The sequence below is a fragment of the Lactuca sativa genome, chromosome 2, assembly GCF_002870075.4.
Source record: "Lactuca sativa cultivar Salinas chromosome 2, Lsat_Salinas_v11, whole genome shotgun sequence".
NCBI classification, from domain to species: Eukaryota; Viridiplantae; Streptophyta; class Magnoliopsida; order Asterales; family Asteraceae; genus Lactuca; species Lactuca sativa.
This window is the reverse complement of record NC_056624.2, coordinates 14,685,368-14,701,153: the sequence shown is the minus strand read 5'-3', so window position 1 is coordinate 14,701,153 and position 15,786 is coordinate 14,685,368.

Genomic DNA, 15,786 nt, shown 5'->3' with positions numbered 1-15,786 from the left:
GGATCTGCCCCTGCCGCCATCAGAGCTACCGAGAGTCGGCCAGTGAAGGTCAAGGCGCCGAGGGCACGAGGGAGAGCCTTTCAGTTGACCGCGTAGGAGGTCCGCGCAGCGCCCGATGTTGTGGATGGTATGTATTCATTTGTGTATTTATTTTGATGTTGAGATATTATGCTTATATTATGTTATCCGTAGGTACTATTCTTGTGAATTCTGTACCTGCCTTGGTGTTATTTGACTCGGGTGCGAGTCGGTCTTTTGTATCTTTGGCTTTTAGTCAGCATATCAGTGTTAGTCGTGAGGCGTTGAGTCGGCCTCTGAGAGTTTCCATAGCTGACGAGAGGTTGATATATGTCACGGAGGTAATCCGTGGGTGCGTATTCGAGATTTTCGGTGTTGAGTTCCCGATTGATTTGGTTCCTATTGCGATGGGTGATGTCTGTGTCATTGTGGGCATGGACTAGTTGAGCAGATTCGGTGCGGTTATCGAATGCGAGCGGCAGCTGGTGACCATACGAGACCCTAGTGGGGGAGTTCTTACGATGTACGGTGAGGGTACACATTCTGGGTCAGTGTTTTGTTCGGCCGCTAGGGTGAGGCAGTGTCTACAGCAGGGATGTAAGGGCTTTGTGGTGTATGTGATGGATACGCGGGTTGATTCAGAGAGGCCGAGGTCAGTTGAGGAGGTTCCGATAGTGCGTGAGTTCCCGGATGTATTTCCAGAGGAGTTGCCGGGTGTGCCTCCCGTGAGGCAAGTGGAGTTCAGTATCGATTTGGTTCCGGGGGCCGCTCCTATCGCCAAGGTGCCTTATCGCCTTGCACCTCCATAGTTGCAAGAGTTATCCTCGCAGCTTCAGAAGCTGCTGGGAAAGGGGTTTATTCGGCCGAGTAGCTCACCGTGGGGAGCGCCTATCGTTTTTGTCAAGAAGAAGGATGGTTCACACCAGATGTGCATTGATTACCGGGAATTTAACACGCTGACGGTCAAGAACCGTTACCCGTTGCCGAGGATCGACGATTTGTTCGATCAGTTACAGGGAGCATCTTGGTTCTCCAAGATCGAATTGACATCCGGATATCATCAGGTGAGGGTGCGAGATGAGGACATCCAGAAGACAGTGTTCAAGATGCGTTATGGGCATTACGAGTTTGTGGTGATGCCTTTCGGGCTCACCAATGCCCCGACAGTGTTCATGGATCTCATGAACCGAGTGTGCAGGTCGATGCTGGATTGGTCGGTGATTGTATTCATCGACGACATTTTGGTATATTTGAGATCTAGAGAGCAGCATGACGAGCATTTGAGGGAGATCGTCGGAGTTCTGAGATCGAAGAGGCTTTATGCCAAATTCTCCAAGTATGATTTTTGGTTGCGAGAGGTCCAGTTCCTAGGGCATCTCGTTAACCAAAAAGGGATATTGGTCGACCCGGCCAAAGTTGAGGCAGTGATGAGTTGGGAGGTGCCGAGGTCACCCTCCGAGATCAGGAGTTTCTTAGGTTTGGCAGGTTATTATCGGAGATTTATCAGGGATTTCTCTATGATCGCAGTGCCACTCACCAGGTTGACCCGGAAGGGTGTCGCTTTTTCATGAGGCCCCGAGCAGCAGGCCTCCTTTGAGACGCTTTGCCAAAGGTTATGCGAAGCCCCGGTGTTAGCCCTCCCGGAAGGGATGGAGGACTTTGTGGTATACTGTGATGCGTCGATTTTGGGGTTGGGAGCGGTGCTGATGCAGAGAGGCATGTGATAGCATACGTATCGAGGCAGCTGAAGCCTCATGAGACGAGGTATCCCACCCATGATCTAGAGTTGGGGGCAGTGGTGTTCGCCCTCAAAATTTAGCGTCACTATATGTATGGGGTTCAGTGTATGATATACACGGACCATAAGAGCCTGAAGTATTTGATGGATCAGCCCAACCTAAATATGCGGCAGAGGAGGTGGTTCGACGTGGTCAAGGATTATGATTGTGAGATCTTGTACCATCCGGGCAAGGCTAATGTGGTAGCCGACGCCCTGAGTCGCAGGGCCGAGAGCGCCCCATTGCGAGATGTATGTTTGCGATTGACCGTGATGGCTCCGGTGATGGACACCATTCGTGGAGCACAGGCTGAGGCCATGAGATCGGAGAACCAAAACAGAGAGCGAGTTGTTGGGTTGGTATCGGAGTTCGTTACCGATGGTCGGGGGCTTATGACCTTTCAGGGGCGTATATGGGTACCGTTTGTGGGAGGGACGCGTACCATTTTGATTGAAGAGGCTCATCGGTCAAAATTCTCGATCCATCCTGGGGCCACTGAGATGTATTTGGACCTAAGAAGAGAGTATTGGTGGCCCTGTATGAAGAGGGATGTTGCGTGGTTTGTTGAGAGGTGCTTAACATGCCATAGGGTTAAGGCCGAGCACCAGAGACCGCATGGTAAGTTGCAGCCGTTGGAGGTTCCCGAATGGAAGTGGGAACAGATTACCATGGATTTTATCACCAAATTGCCAAGGACTGCTAGGGGAGTCGATGCAATTTGGGTGATTGTGGACAGGTTGACAAAGAGCGCCCACTTCCTTGCTATCAGTGAGAGCTCCTCCGTAGAGAAGATAGCAGAGTTGTACGTGAGGGAAGTGGTATCTCGACATGGGGTGTCGATCTCGATTGTTTCAGACCGGGATGTACATTTCACATCCAGATTCTGGAAGAATTTTCACGAGGAATTGGGTACTAGGCTGCATTTTAGTACCGCATATCACCCTCAGACAAACGGACAGAGTGAGCTGACGATCCAGACGCTCGAGGACATGCTCCGGGCATGTGTGTTGGATTTCGGGGGAAGTTGGGATACGTATTTGGCCTTGGAAGAGTTTTCCTATAACAACAGCCATCATTCGAGCATTGGTATGCCACCCTTTGAGCTGTTGTATGGGAGGAGGTGTCGGACCCCCATTTGCTGGGGAGAGGTCGGACAGCGTGTTATGGGCAGTACAGAGATAGTGCTTCAGACGACAGAGCAGATCCAGCAGGTCAGGCAGAGGTTGTTGACCGCTCAGAATCATCAGAAGAGTTATGCGGACAGACGCCGGTCCGAGCTTGAGTTTCAGGTCGGCAACTTTGTGCTCCTGAAGGTCTCTCCTTGGAAAGGAGTGATTCGATTCAGGAAGAGGGGCAAGTTGGGGCCCCGATATATTGGTCCATTCCGAGTGGTTGCGAGGGTAGGTAGGGTAGCCTATCGTTTGGAATTGCCAGCAGAGTTGGGTCAGATTCACGACACTTTCCATGTGTCGCCATTGCGAAAGTGTATAGACGATGAGTCGGTAGTGGTTCCATTAGAGGATATTCAGGTGGATGCGAGCCTGAATTATGCTGAGAGACCGGTGGCAATCAGAGATCGGAAAATCAAGGTTTTGAGGAACAAGGAGGTACCCTTGGTTTTGGTTCAGTGGCAACATCGGAAGGTGTCCAAGATGACTTAGGAGCCGGAGCGTGAGATGCGTGAGCAGCATCCGGAGTTATTCGCAGAGCGAGACTTCGAAGGTGAAGTCTAGTTCTAGTGGGGGAGAATTGTAACAGCCCGGATTCCCAGGTATTATTTATTCTTGTATTTTGGTGATTTGTCAGGAGACTCGGCGAGTTGGAGACCAAACTCGCCGAGTATGATCGCAGTTATGGGCGCGGGTTCGCATCTGGACTCGGCGAGTCCATGCTGTTTAATGAAACCCTAATTTCCCGGGTTTGGATCCTATTTAAGGGCACTTATAGCCTCCCATTTCGGCTACCAGTCCCTTGAGAGAACCCTAAGAGAGCTAAATCGCATTGAGAGAGAAGAAGTCACTTTTGGATCTTGGTATCCTTTTTTTAGCAACAAGAGGGTGACAAGAGCAAGGAGGAGGTGAGATTCCAGCAGATCCAGAGTCCAGAGGCTTCATTTTGAGGTAATAGTTCGAACCCCCTTCAGTTTTAGGGTTGATCTTTAGAGTTAGGGTTTTCTAACCGCTTTGGAGAGTGATTATGTGAAGCAAATGGTCCCTCTTCGAGTTTGTGCCTTGGATCTGGACTCAAAGAGGTCCAGAGACCTTAACCCTTGGAGCTTTTTGGGTTAGTATGGAGTTATTGGACTTAGGTTGTGATTTTTGGGACCAAATCTCCTTTTTATGCCTTGTGGGGGTTATACAAGCATCAAGTTTCGAACTTTACGTGACATTCATGCTTGGGAAGGCCAAATCTATGGTTTGGGGAAGCAGATCTGACCTCAGGAGGTCAATAGATTTTGTGCATGGCACGAACTCGCTAAGTTGTTCTTGAGACTCGGCAAGTAGGGTTGGGGTTTCACGTAAATTGTTCAGCGAGTAGACTCGCCGGGTTGGGGGATGACCCAGTGAGTCAGGGAGAGTCAAAAGGGGGCTGAGTCAAGCCGGAACTCGCCGAGTTGTTCTTGAGACTCGGCGAGTTGAGTCATGGTGGCCCCACGATTCATGCCAGGTGGAACTCGTCGAATAGGGAAGTACTCGACGTGTCAAGAGAGGATCTGAGGGAGTCAGTGAACACGTATAGACTCGTCGAGTCGCTCTAGTGCACTCGCCGAGTCCGGTCAAAGTTTACCGTTAACCATTGACCAGAGTTGACCAGTGTTGACTTGATAGGATTAGTCAACCTTAGTTGTGAAAGTGTTAATTAGAGATATATTGTGTTATATGAGGACTATAGCTCGGGGGATCGAGCGCGAGTGATTTCAGGGATTTGTGAGTTATCGAGATATGCGAGGTGAGTCTTCTCACTATACTTTACCATGAGTAGGTAATCAGAGTTATGTGACAGAGTATTTGTATGTTATATGTATGTTATGTATTGTACTGCATTATTTCTATGTGATTTATGTTGTGCATGTTTATAGAGTTGGAACCGGAAGGTTCACAGAGTTAGAACCAGAGGGTTCACAGAGTAGGGTCCACGGACCCATAGAGTTATAGCCTCGAGTGGCTAATATGTGCTATGTGTGGTATTTTGGGGAATTCACTAAGCTTTGTGCTTACAGTGTTTGGTGTTATTTGTTTCAGGTACTAGTGATGGCCGTGGGAAGGCGCCGGCTTGATCAGTACACACACGGGATTTTTATGTTATGAGATCTTGGGATTTTTATATGTCATGGATTGAGTTTTAAACATTGATGTTTTATGAATATTAAATGAATTATGCTTTTGTAAAATGCGAAAAATTGTTTTGAAATTTACGGCGTTACAAATCTGCTATGAGTGATGGTACTCAAACCATGTTCTCTCTTCTCAATCCGCCTCAAATCATGGTACTCGAACCATGACATCACCTCTCGATCTGCTACAAATCATGGTGCTCAAACCATGACATCACCTCTCGATCTGCTACAAATCATGGTGCTCGAACCATGACGTCACCTCTCGATCTGCTACAAATCATGGTGCTCAAACCATGACGTCACCTCTCGATCTGCTACAAATCATGGTGCTCGAACCATGACGTCACCTCTCGATCTGCTACAAATCATGGTGCTCGAACCATGACGTCAGCTCTCGATCTGCTACTTAGATCATTCGGAATACTCCCTGCATCGAGTATGGGTCCTCTGCTTTCAGTAGTACGGGCCCATACTACCTGCCACATCTACCGATACTCTCTACACGACCATCCCAGAGTCCCTAAGTAGCTGCTCAACCTTCTCAATCACCAATCCCAAAACGCGTGCTCGCTTCCCAGCGAAATGATCTACTCTATTAGCATACTCATCTGACTAAGGTCACTTCCTAGGCTCTTCCTAGGTTCTCACACTTCTCCGCCATCAGCTACTGAGAAACTCCTTATGATGCCAATCATCTACCTCCCGGATATCGTCACATTCACTTGGTAGCTGACTCTCATCATCGGGAGTTCCACAAAGCACGAAGCAAGTAGCATTTGGGCATCGAATAAACACGTAAAACCCACTCTAGGTGATAACTCCACTTGCTCTACTCATACTCAAAAGGTGTCACCGAGCTCAAGCAACTCCACCCCTCGCGAGTATCTCACTACCCTCTCAGTAGGCTCCCTAATGCTCATCTAGGTATCTCTCCTAGGTTACTCTTCAACTCATATCCCTCTCTAAAAAGGGATTCCTGCTGGATACTCTTACTCCGCTCATACTCAAAAGCAATTCACAAATAGCAGTAACTCCTAGGCTAAGGCATCACAAATCAGGCCACTCTAATCCTAAAATATGAAATACCTAGCCTATTCTCTAGCATGCATAACATATCTCATAAAAACTTATAGCACATAAGTAAGGGTATTTTGGGAGATCACTGCTCGGGCGCTGGCTGATTGTATAGACTGCTCGTTTCCTCTTTCTCATAAAATTCTCTTACTCATTTTTAGAAAAATCGTTCCTTTTGAAAACTTTTCTCAAATCCTCAGTTTGAGTCCAGACATACCCGAAGGTGTATTCGAATCCCTCAAACCAAGGCACTGATACCAACTTGTAACGACATAAAATTTTAAATTTTAAAACTCATAAAACAAATGTGTCATCATTAAATCTCAAAAAACAACCAACAAGTTTTCAACACAATTATTAAAATCTAGGATCCTCGTTCATGACTCTTTTCTCTTATGTGTTCAATCGAGCCGCCATCTTCCTGTGATCCTATTAAGAACCTGAAACACATAATACATAACATGGTAAGCACGAAGCTTAGTTAGTTCCCCAAAATACCACAAGCATATAAATTAGCCACTCGAGGTTGTGACCTTCCGGTCAATGTGTCTCAGTGGACCTTCCGGCTCCACAACTCTGGTAGACCTTCCGGCCCTACCCGGATGGGCTTCCAGTCCTGCTCTATTGACCTTCTGGTCCTACTCTGTTGACCTTCCGGCCAAACTCTGTTGACCTTCTGGTCCAAATCCTATCAACCTTCCGGTCCGAACCAAGCAACTCATAGCATACCATATCACATAAAACATATATCATATGTCACATATAAGCACATACGAACTTCTGGTCATGCATAATTACCACTCTAGGTAAGGTATAGTGAGAAGCCTCACCTCTGGTAACTCGAATGATCTCGAACTCGAAACACTGATCTAGCTTCCCCTTAATCACATACAGAAAATATCTCAACTTAATAAACGCTCTCAAAAGCTATACTAATCCCTTCCTATGCTCTCTCATAAGGGTAAAAGACCATTCTACCCCTTCAATGGTCCAAAAGTCCATTTGTTGACTAAACCCTAAAAGTCAACAAAAGTGAACCCTGAGGAGCATGTGGCACGTACCAGATCCTTACGCTGGGCGTACTCTACCACTACGCTGATAATGGGTTGCTTGAACCCTACGCCCCGCATATTGGGATTTATGCTCAGCATACACCCCAACTTCACTATCATCTCACTTTTGGTCTTAATCAGTTAACAGCTTGGCTCAAAATACAGATATGGACACCCTACAGCCTCCTAATATATAAAGTCGAAGACTTTACGCCTTTGCATGGATGTAAAGGTCATCATCACCCAAAACACACCACTTCCTTCACTAAAGAGCTCATACCTCATGCATGGCCCACTCCTAGCATCGAAGATTGGATTTTTATGGATCTATAACACTTTATACACTAAATATGGACAGATCAAGGTTTATGGAGCTCCTTTACTCATAAAGTCTCCACCTTTGGGATAAAATCCCAAGAAATGGTACATAATGCACAAATCAAAAAGATTGTGTAAGCTCCAAGCTTTTTACCTCCAAATGATGCTCCAACCTTAGAAAGGCTCAGACCCAAGGCTTGCACTCCAACTCTAGCTTCTTCAAGGCACCTCCTTCTCTTCAAAAGTACATAAGAACACTTTTAAGCCCCACCACACACACACACACACATACAAGCTCTGGAACAACGGTTAGGGAACTCTTAGGGTTTTGCTCTCTGGAAATGGTGGGTAAAATTAAGGCCATAATGTTCCTTATATAGGGCTCACCCCCACAATTAGGGTCTCTATCTGAACCTAATACACCCAACGTATGCTATGGTATGCCCAGCGTACTCAAATTCCCTACATTCTTTTCAAGGACTAAATTTGACAACTTGAGGATAAAATAGGATCAAAGAGCTATACCTGAATTTCAGGATGTTACATTTGGAGCCAATGGGTACATTAGTAAAGTCTCATTTCGGGCTTTTTATGAATTTTGGATTTAATTCGGGAACTTTTAAGGCATGGATGGGTTGATAGAAGTGTAGAGCTTCTTGTTACCTTTCTGTGGATATAAGGATCGTCGAAATCGGACTTAGAACAAAGAAGTTATGGCCTTTGGAAGTTGGTGGTTTAAATGGCTAAGCCTTGTATGCAGGGCGTACAAGGGAGTACATTGGGTGTACTAGGCAGAAAGGATCATGACACTTCATGGATTACGCTGGGCATACTGGGAGTACGTGGGGCATACTCCAGCCAGATTAAAACCCTAATTTTTAGGGTTTGCATCATATTTAAGCATCATTATATCATCTTTTGGATGTTTTAGATTAGCCTCCATCTCCCATTACCCTGAAATCGAAACCTTAGAGTGATTTGGGGAGTTTTGAGCTTGGAAGAGTGTTTGTTGGTGAATTGTTAAGAAGAAGAAAAAGAGCACTTGAGGGGATAACTTGAGCTTGTAGATCTAGGATCTTTTTCTTATTTGCAAGCATTTTGAGGTAAAAAGCTCTCACTTGGATGGTCTTTGGTGTTACATATAGTATATGGGATACTTTGTGAACTTTTGGAGACTTTTGAGTCAAAGGTGAGCTTTTGATCTACTCTAGAAGCTATGGATGCTAGATCTTCACTCCATTTAGTCCCCATGTTCATAAAAAATCACCTTTATGAAAGATTTTGGTCCATGCAAGCATTAAGAACTTTATTAAACCCTTTGTGAGCTTTTGAGTCCCTTTAAGCAATGCATGAGTGTAAAGTTGCCAACTATATGTGATAGGTAGCCTTAAAGCGTAACGACCAAAAATTTTGAGCCAATTTAAAACATCTTCTTTTCAAAATAGTTTAAACATCAAAGTATCCCCCAGAACCATATCACATGAATCATAAAACATGAGGAGCGGTACGATCACACCTTCACGTTGCCACAATCTCCTGAAATACCTGAAATAATACACTGAACTGTAAGCCCAAAATCTAAGTGAGTTATCCCCAAAATACTAACCACATACAACCATAATCATAACATATTGTATCACAATACAGAACAGCCATGCCTCTCAAGTCTGCAGCGTGACTGGTCTGCCCTAAACAGGCCTTCAGTTCACCTGGTCCACTCTCTGAGTCTACAGTATGACAGGACCGCCCGCACCGGGCCTTCAGTCTATCTGGATCTATCTGGTCCTTCGATATGACTGGATCTATCTGGTCCTTCGGTATCTCTGGCTCGGTGAGTAAGCGTACCTACTCGTCGAGTCCCTTCCTCGAAATTTGTCACAACTGGAAATTTTGTGTCATGTAATCTATACATTCAAGCTAATGTGAATCAAAAACTTCAATCAAATACATCATACAAGTACTACAAATAGTCATCAAGCAATTGGGAACCTTAGAAGTCCTTGTTTAGGTCCATTTTGGACTAGGACTCCCTTATTGGATCCAAATGGACCAATAAGCTTCCAATTTGACTATCAAGGGCTTAGAACCCTAATTGGACTCTAATTAGACCCACACTAATTTACTTCAACATTTTGGGCCTAGAATGAAATAAATTAATGACTATGAACCATAATTAACCTAATTTGACCCTAACAAGTCATAAAAATTTCCTTTAAATTTATTTGGATCAAAAATCACTCAACTTAACCATGAAAATTGGGCTTAAGTATTTAAGGCCCAAACATTCTCTTTTCCTCCAACATTTTCGGCCCAAATCAAGCCCAAGACGAGAGTTGACTTTACCATGCCACCTCATTTTTATCCATGGGACATCCATGCATTATTTCTCATTCTTCCATGCATATCACTTCAAAGATCACATCTCTTCTTCCTATCTCTCTCACTCTCGGCCATACATCCACACACACCCACACAAAAATCTCTCAAATTCTCTCTAGATTACTCAAGAACTCTCCTTCCTCCCCTCTCCAAAAATCTCGAAAATTAGGGGCTTTCAAGAGGATCTTGCAAGTTAATCATCGTCTAAGGTAAGATTATGCTTGGATCTATGGTTTAGATTCTTTTTGTTATCAAAAATCCTTCCTAATCTATGCAAAAATCGTGATCTTGCATCCTAGAACCATCTCAAACTCGAGATCTACCAAGGAAAGGTGCTAAGGCCAAAAATCATCAAGTTTTCTTCCATCTTTTCTTCCAAAAACCGAAACCACACCCAAGGTGAGCTTCATACCCCCTATTTTTTGTTTTTATGAGTTTTGTGGGGGGGGGGGGGGGGAATACAAGTGAAAGTGTAGATCTATATGTGTTTTGTATGCCTTGTATGATTTCCATGCTTATATGTATGCATTTGTGTGTTATAATGTTGGATCTAGCCATAAAACCCCTCAAAACCGAGATATATCTTGTGATAAATGACTTTAGCTTCAAATATATTTCTAAATACAAAGGGTTTCAAGAAAAATGGTTAAGTGGTTTAGTAACAATTTTCTTTGGGTTAAAAACTCAAATTTTGGGCCTAAAATGTGAAAAATACAAAATTAAGGGCCCAAATTGATATACCACGAATTCTGATGGATGAGGTGTGCCAAAACAGTTTCAATAAAACAATTTCTGGAAATTTACTCATTTAGAGGATTAAAAACATAAATTTCAAGCTTAATGGGCTAAAAATGACATTTTCGGCCCAATGAGGCCCATTATGCGAGATTTTCTGTTTTGGAGGGCCAAAACTGTATTTTTCTGTAAAACAGTGGACTATAAGTGTTCCAAATCCTTTTCAAAGGTTTAAAATGCTTTTTAAATTTAAAAAGGACCAAAGTTGCAAAAAATTTCCAATTTGGGCCAAAATGGTCAAAGTTGCGAAAAAGAAGGGTTAAAACCGAGAAAACTACATTTTTAGGGACTTAAACTGTTTTCTATGAAAAATATGCTGAAAAATATTAATTTCAATAATTTTTGGTGTTAAAATGTCAAGAAAATTAATTTAAGGACCAAACCGGGAAGTATTCAATAAAAGGGTTGAAAATGTAAATTTTACAAACAATGAGGGGCTGAAAACAGAAAAGGTTCAAGGCTAATTCAATATACACAATTTGATCAAATAATGGCACCGCGACTATCGACGAAATACAATATATTACAATACCAAAAGTCGTTGTTAAACGAATTGGCTCGGTCTCGAACCAATAGAAATCTACAACTACTAACTCTACGACACTACGATTTATACAAGTAACGTTTGGTAATTCATCATACATGCGAGTGTGCACAGACGTCTACGCACCATCTTTGGGCCCCAAAAGTGTAAAATCTTGTTCGTTGAGCCTAGCTAGCCCAATGACCTGATCTTAAGGCCCGAAGACATTTTTTTTTACGGAGTGTTGGGTTTTACCGATCTGACACAACGTAAATGGACTTTCAATGGCTTGTATACTACTGGTCCCCAAGGGTCCTTTGGTATAGCTAGTAAAGTCTACATTTTATGCGAGGCGGGTCGGGGACCCCTCGTACATTTTATCCCCAACCGGTTAATGGAGTCATCGAGGTCTTCGTGTCCTCTTTCTCTTCGGATGTGGGACTACACCTAGTCAGGGCGATTGGATAACGTGATTAGTACGGACGACGCCTTCGGGATCGTTAGTATAGCTATAAACTGGGCGTTTGTGTAATGCGGGTTTGTAGTAATTAATCATGCTCAAAAATAATCCAACGTCGCCTAGGACTGACACTACACGCTATGCAATGGTTTCAATGTAACTTCACGTAATTCAAGGAATTAGGAAAACATCGGGTTTTCCTAGGGTTTTTCAATGCATACAGATTCAAAATGCATACAATTTTAACGAACAATTTTTTTTTCAAGTATAGAAACAAACAAGCATACCTATGGATCTTCACAACATTTTCAAAAGCTTTTCTTTTCAGAAAATATCGGATTTTCTGGCGGTTTTCAAACGATACAAAACATTGGAATTCAAAACACTACTTATGAACTCACCAACATTTCATATGTTGAAGTTTTTCAAAATACTTGTATTCTCAGGGAACCAGTGAATCAAAGGAAATCATATTCAGTGACGGTTGCAGTTTATTTATGTATGAATCGAACAATTTAATTTTTGGAAATGTAATGTTTAAACAATGTATGACATGTAAACGCTACTGGTTGTACTATATTAATGCATAGTGACGAATGTTGTTATGTTTCATATATATTCAATGTTATGGTATTCAATTGAGTCACGACAGCCCCCGAACGTTTCCGCGGTCTGGTTCGGGGGTGTGACAGGTTGGTATCAGAGCTTTGTTTATAGTGAACTAGCATGTCGAGCCACACATTGATATGCAACTATAAACCAAAAAGAGGGACTAACATAACTCTGAACAAAACAAGTAAATAAAACACACTTGCTTGCATTAGGGATAAGGACCTAACGTTGGATCAAACACAATAACACTGGTATCTCGGTTAATTCGGGACTGTTCTTAGTGATACCAAGGAGTGAATGTAGCCTGATCAACTACATTCTCTCCAAGGTAAAACTAACACACGTCTTGATGAGATCGGGATAGCTAGGGAACCTAAAACTATACCCTTTATCACCAAAAAGAGAATGTTTGCTTAGTCTGTACAATAGTCATAGCATCCTAGGAATAATGTTAGCATATTTACGTACTCGCGCAGACAGCATGGCTGGTTTTCATCACCCTGGAGACCCCTACTTCCCTAATCAGGGAAACAACGGGTGGCTAGAGGAGGAGGAGCCTGAAGAGGAACCTGAGGAGGACCCCGAAGAGGAATCTGACGGGGAACCGGAGGCAGAAGTCGAGGGCGAGCCTGCCGAACCCGAAGGAGACGAAGAACATTTCGGAGAGGAGCTCGATGACAGCGAAGGGGGTGATTCAGACGCAGATTCCGAGGTCATCGACCCCCCTTACCCGATCAGGGTGCCTGCTTACCGTGTGGGCCCCACTGGACCTACCCCTCCTTGGGGCATTGATCTCTAGAGATGGAGCAGACATCAGGGACAGCGACCCCCGTTTGGCATGTCACGTGAGTTCTTCGACCTGAGGGACGGAGGACCGGCCGACCGAGCCTTACCAGTCATGGTGAGACGGTTACGGGACACCGGCGACCTTGCTCAGGGCACCGCTGATCAAGTACGCCAGTTGTGGACTAGGGTCGAGCGTGCGGAACAGGAGACGCGTGACGTCCTCCGGGAGTTTCACATGAGGCAGGTGAGGTGGGAGTCTCGACTTCAGGACGCAGAACGCCTGGTGGCTCGTCTTCAGGGAGCGTCCACATCTTCAGCACCACCTCCTGACGCAGCTCATCGCGGTTAGGGATAGACTTATCATAGTAGGTTATTAGGAACTATGTTATGTACTCCGGCTCTATGTTTAAGTGACTACACTACTCATGGAGCCGTTATGCTGTCAGATTAGTGTCACATATGTATGCTCCTAAGAGCAAATTTTCTTGTATTAAATGCGGATAATATTAATGAACTTTTGTGTGTTTTGCTATGATATTACCAGTTGATATGTGTTGAGACGTTATGATTGTATGCTCGATGGTAGTAATGTTTAGGTTCGTATCATACACCTAGTTAGTAGGATCGCAACCTCACAGAAACCACGTACACTCAACGTCTTTCCGTTTCATGACAGAAAGATGCCTCGCCCAGCTACTTGCGGAAATCCCGAACCAACCCCGCCCGAAGTTGACTCCACTGCTTTCCAGGCAGCCGTGTCTGATGCGGTCACAGCAGCTATGGCACAACTTCACCGAGGGAACAACGGAGGAGGTAACAGGCAAGGATCCGGAAGTTCGAACAACGGGACGAATCAAGGACCCACTAAAACGTGCACCTACAAGGATTTTGCGAACGCCAAACCCCGAACTTTCAACGGCACTGGAGGAGTGATTACCCTAAAGCGATGGATCGAGAAGGTAGAGTCGGTATTCGAGATATGCGAGTGTCCCGAGCAGATGAAGGTGAAGTTCGCGGCCTGCACTTTTGTGGACCAAGCACTCACTTGGTGGAATGGACACGTGGAAGCTATGACGCTCCCTGTCGCCAACTCTATTCCCTGGGCAGAAATGAAAGAAATGTTAATGGCGGAGTACTGCCCCCGAGGCGAAATACAAAAGATGGAGCAGGAACTATGGAATCTCACGGTGCAGAATGGGAACATCGATGCTTACATATCGAGATTCAGCGAACTATCTCTGTTGTGCCCGGGTATGATCACATCAGAAGGAAAGAAGATCGAACAATTCATCTGGGGACTGACACCCCCCATTCAAGGGAATGTGATAGCTGCGAACCCTGAAACGTTTGACAGTGCAAAGAGATTGGCAAAGAGGCTATATGATCACAACAACAAGAAGGGCGAGAAACCAGTGGAGACTGAGAAGAAGAAGGAGGGTGATGGTAAGAAAGGATGGAACAACAAGAGGAAGGGGCGTCAGGGCCCCGAGACCTCTAAAAAGCAGCAAACAGTGGCAGTTAACGCTGTCACTGCACCGGTTCCAGCCACATCACATGCTCCAGCCTCAGCTGCTTCAAATGCTTCAAGACCCTATTCCGGTAATCTTCCCAAATGTAACAAGTGCGGTTTCCATCACCAAGGAGAATGTAGGGAGTTCCATTGCACCAGTTGCAACCGAAGGGGACACACTGCAAGGTTCTGCAGGACTTATCCTTCTCAGAACCAGAGTCAGGGAAACAGCCAGAACCACAACAACCACCGCAATAACAACAACACCAATGCCGACAGCAACAATACAGGGCCTAGCCACACCTGTTTCGGGTGCGGAAGGACGGGACACTTCCGTCGAGATTGCCCTAACAACAACAACTCAGGAAACAGAGGAGCAGGAAGAATGGTGACTATGGGTCAGAGTGATGCAGTTCAGGACCCCGCAGTTGTGACCGGTATGTTCCTCCTAAACCACACTTATGCATGCATCTTATTTGATACCGGAGCGGAGCGAAGTTTCGTAAGTGAGAAGTTTAAACATTTACTAAAACAACAACCCCAGAAGCTAAATGAAACCTATACGGTGGAAATGGCCAATGGGAAAACCGAATCCACTAGGGAGATCTACATCGGATGTACCCTAACCCTCAACCAACACGTCTTACGAATAGATCTGATGCCAGTATCAATTAGGAGTTTCAATGTGATTATCGGCATGGATTGGTTAAGCCCCCACCATGCTGAGATTATGTGCCATGAGAAGGCTATTCTCCTTCGTCTCCCAAATCACGAAACCCTAGTAATTTACGGAGACAAACCCAGTATGAATCTTCGTCTCATCTCGTGCATCAAAGCACAAAAACACTTGCGAAAGAACAATTTGGCGTTCTTGGCTCACATAGTGGACAAGACCAAAGAAGAAACTAACATCCAAGACATTCCAGTATCGTGTGAATTTCCGGACGTGTTTCCCGAAGATCTTCTAGGAGTACCCCCAGAGAGACAGGTTGAGTTCCGAATCGACCTCGTTCCAGGAGCAACTCCTCTTGCTAAATCACCATATTGATTGGCTCCTACTGAAATGCAGGAATTGTCCAGCCAACTCAGTGAGCTTCTGGACAAGGGATTTATCTGACCTAGCTACTCGCCATGGGGAGCTCCG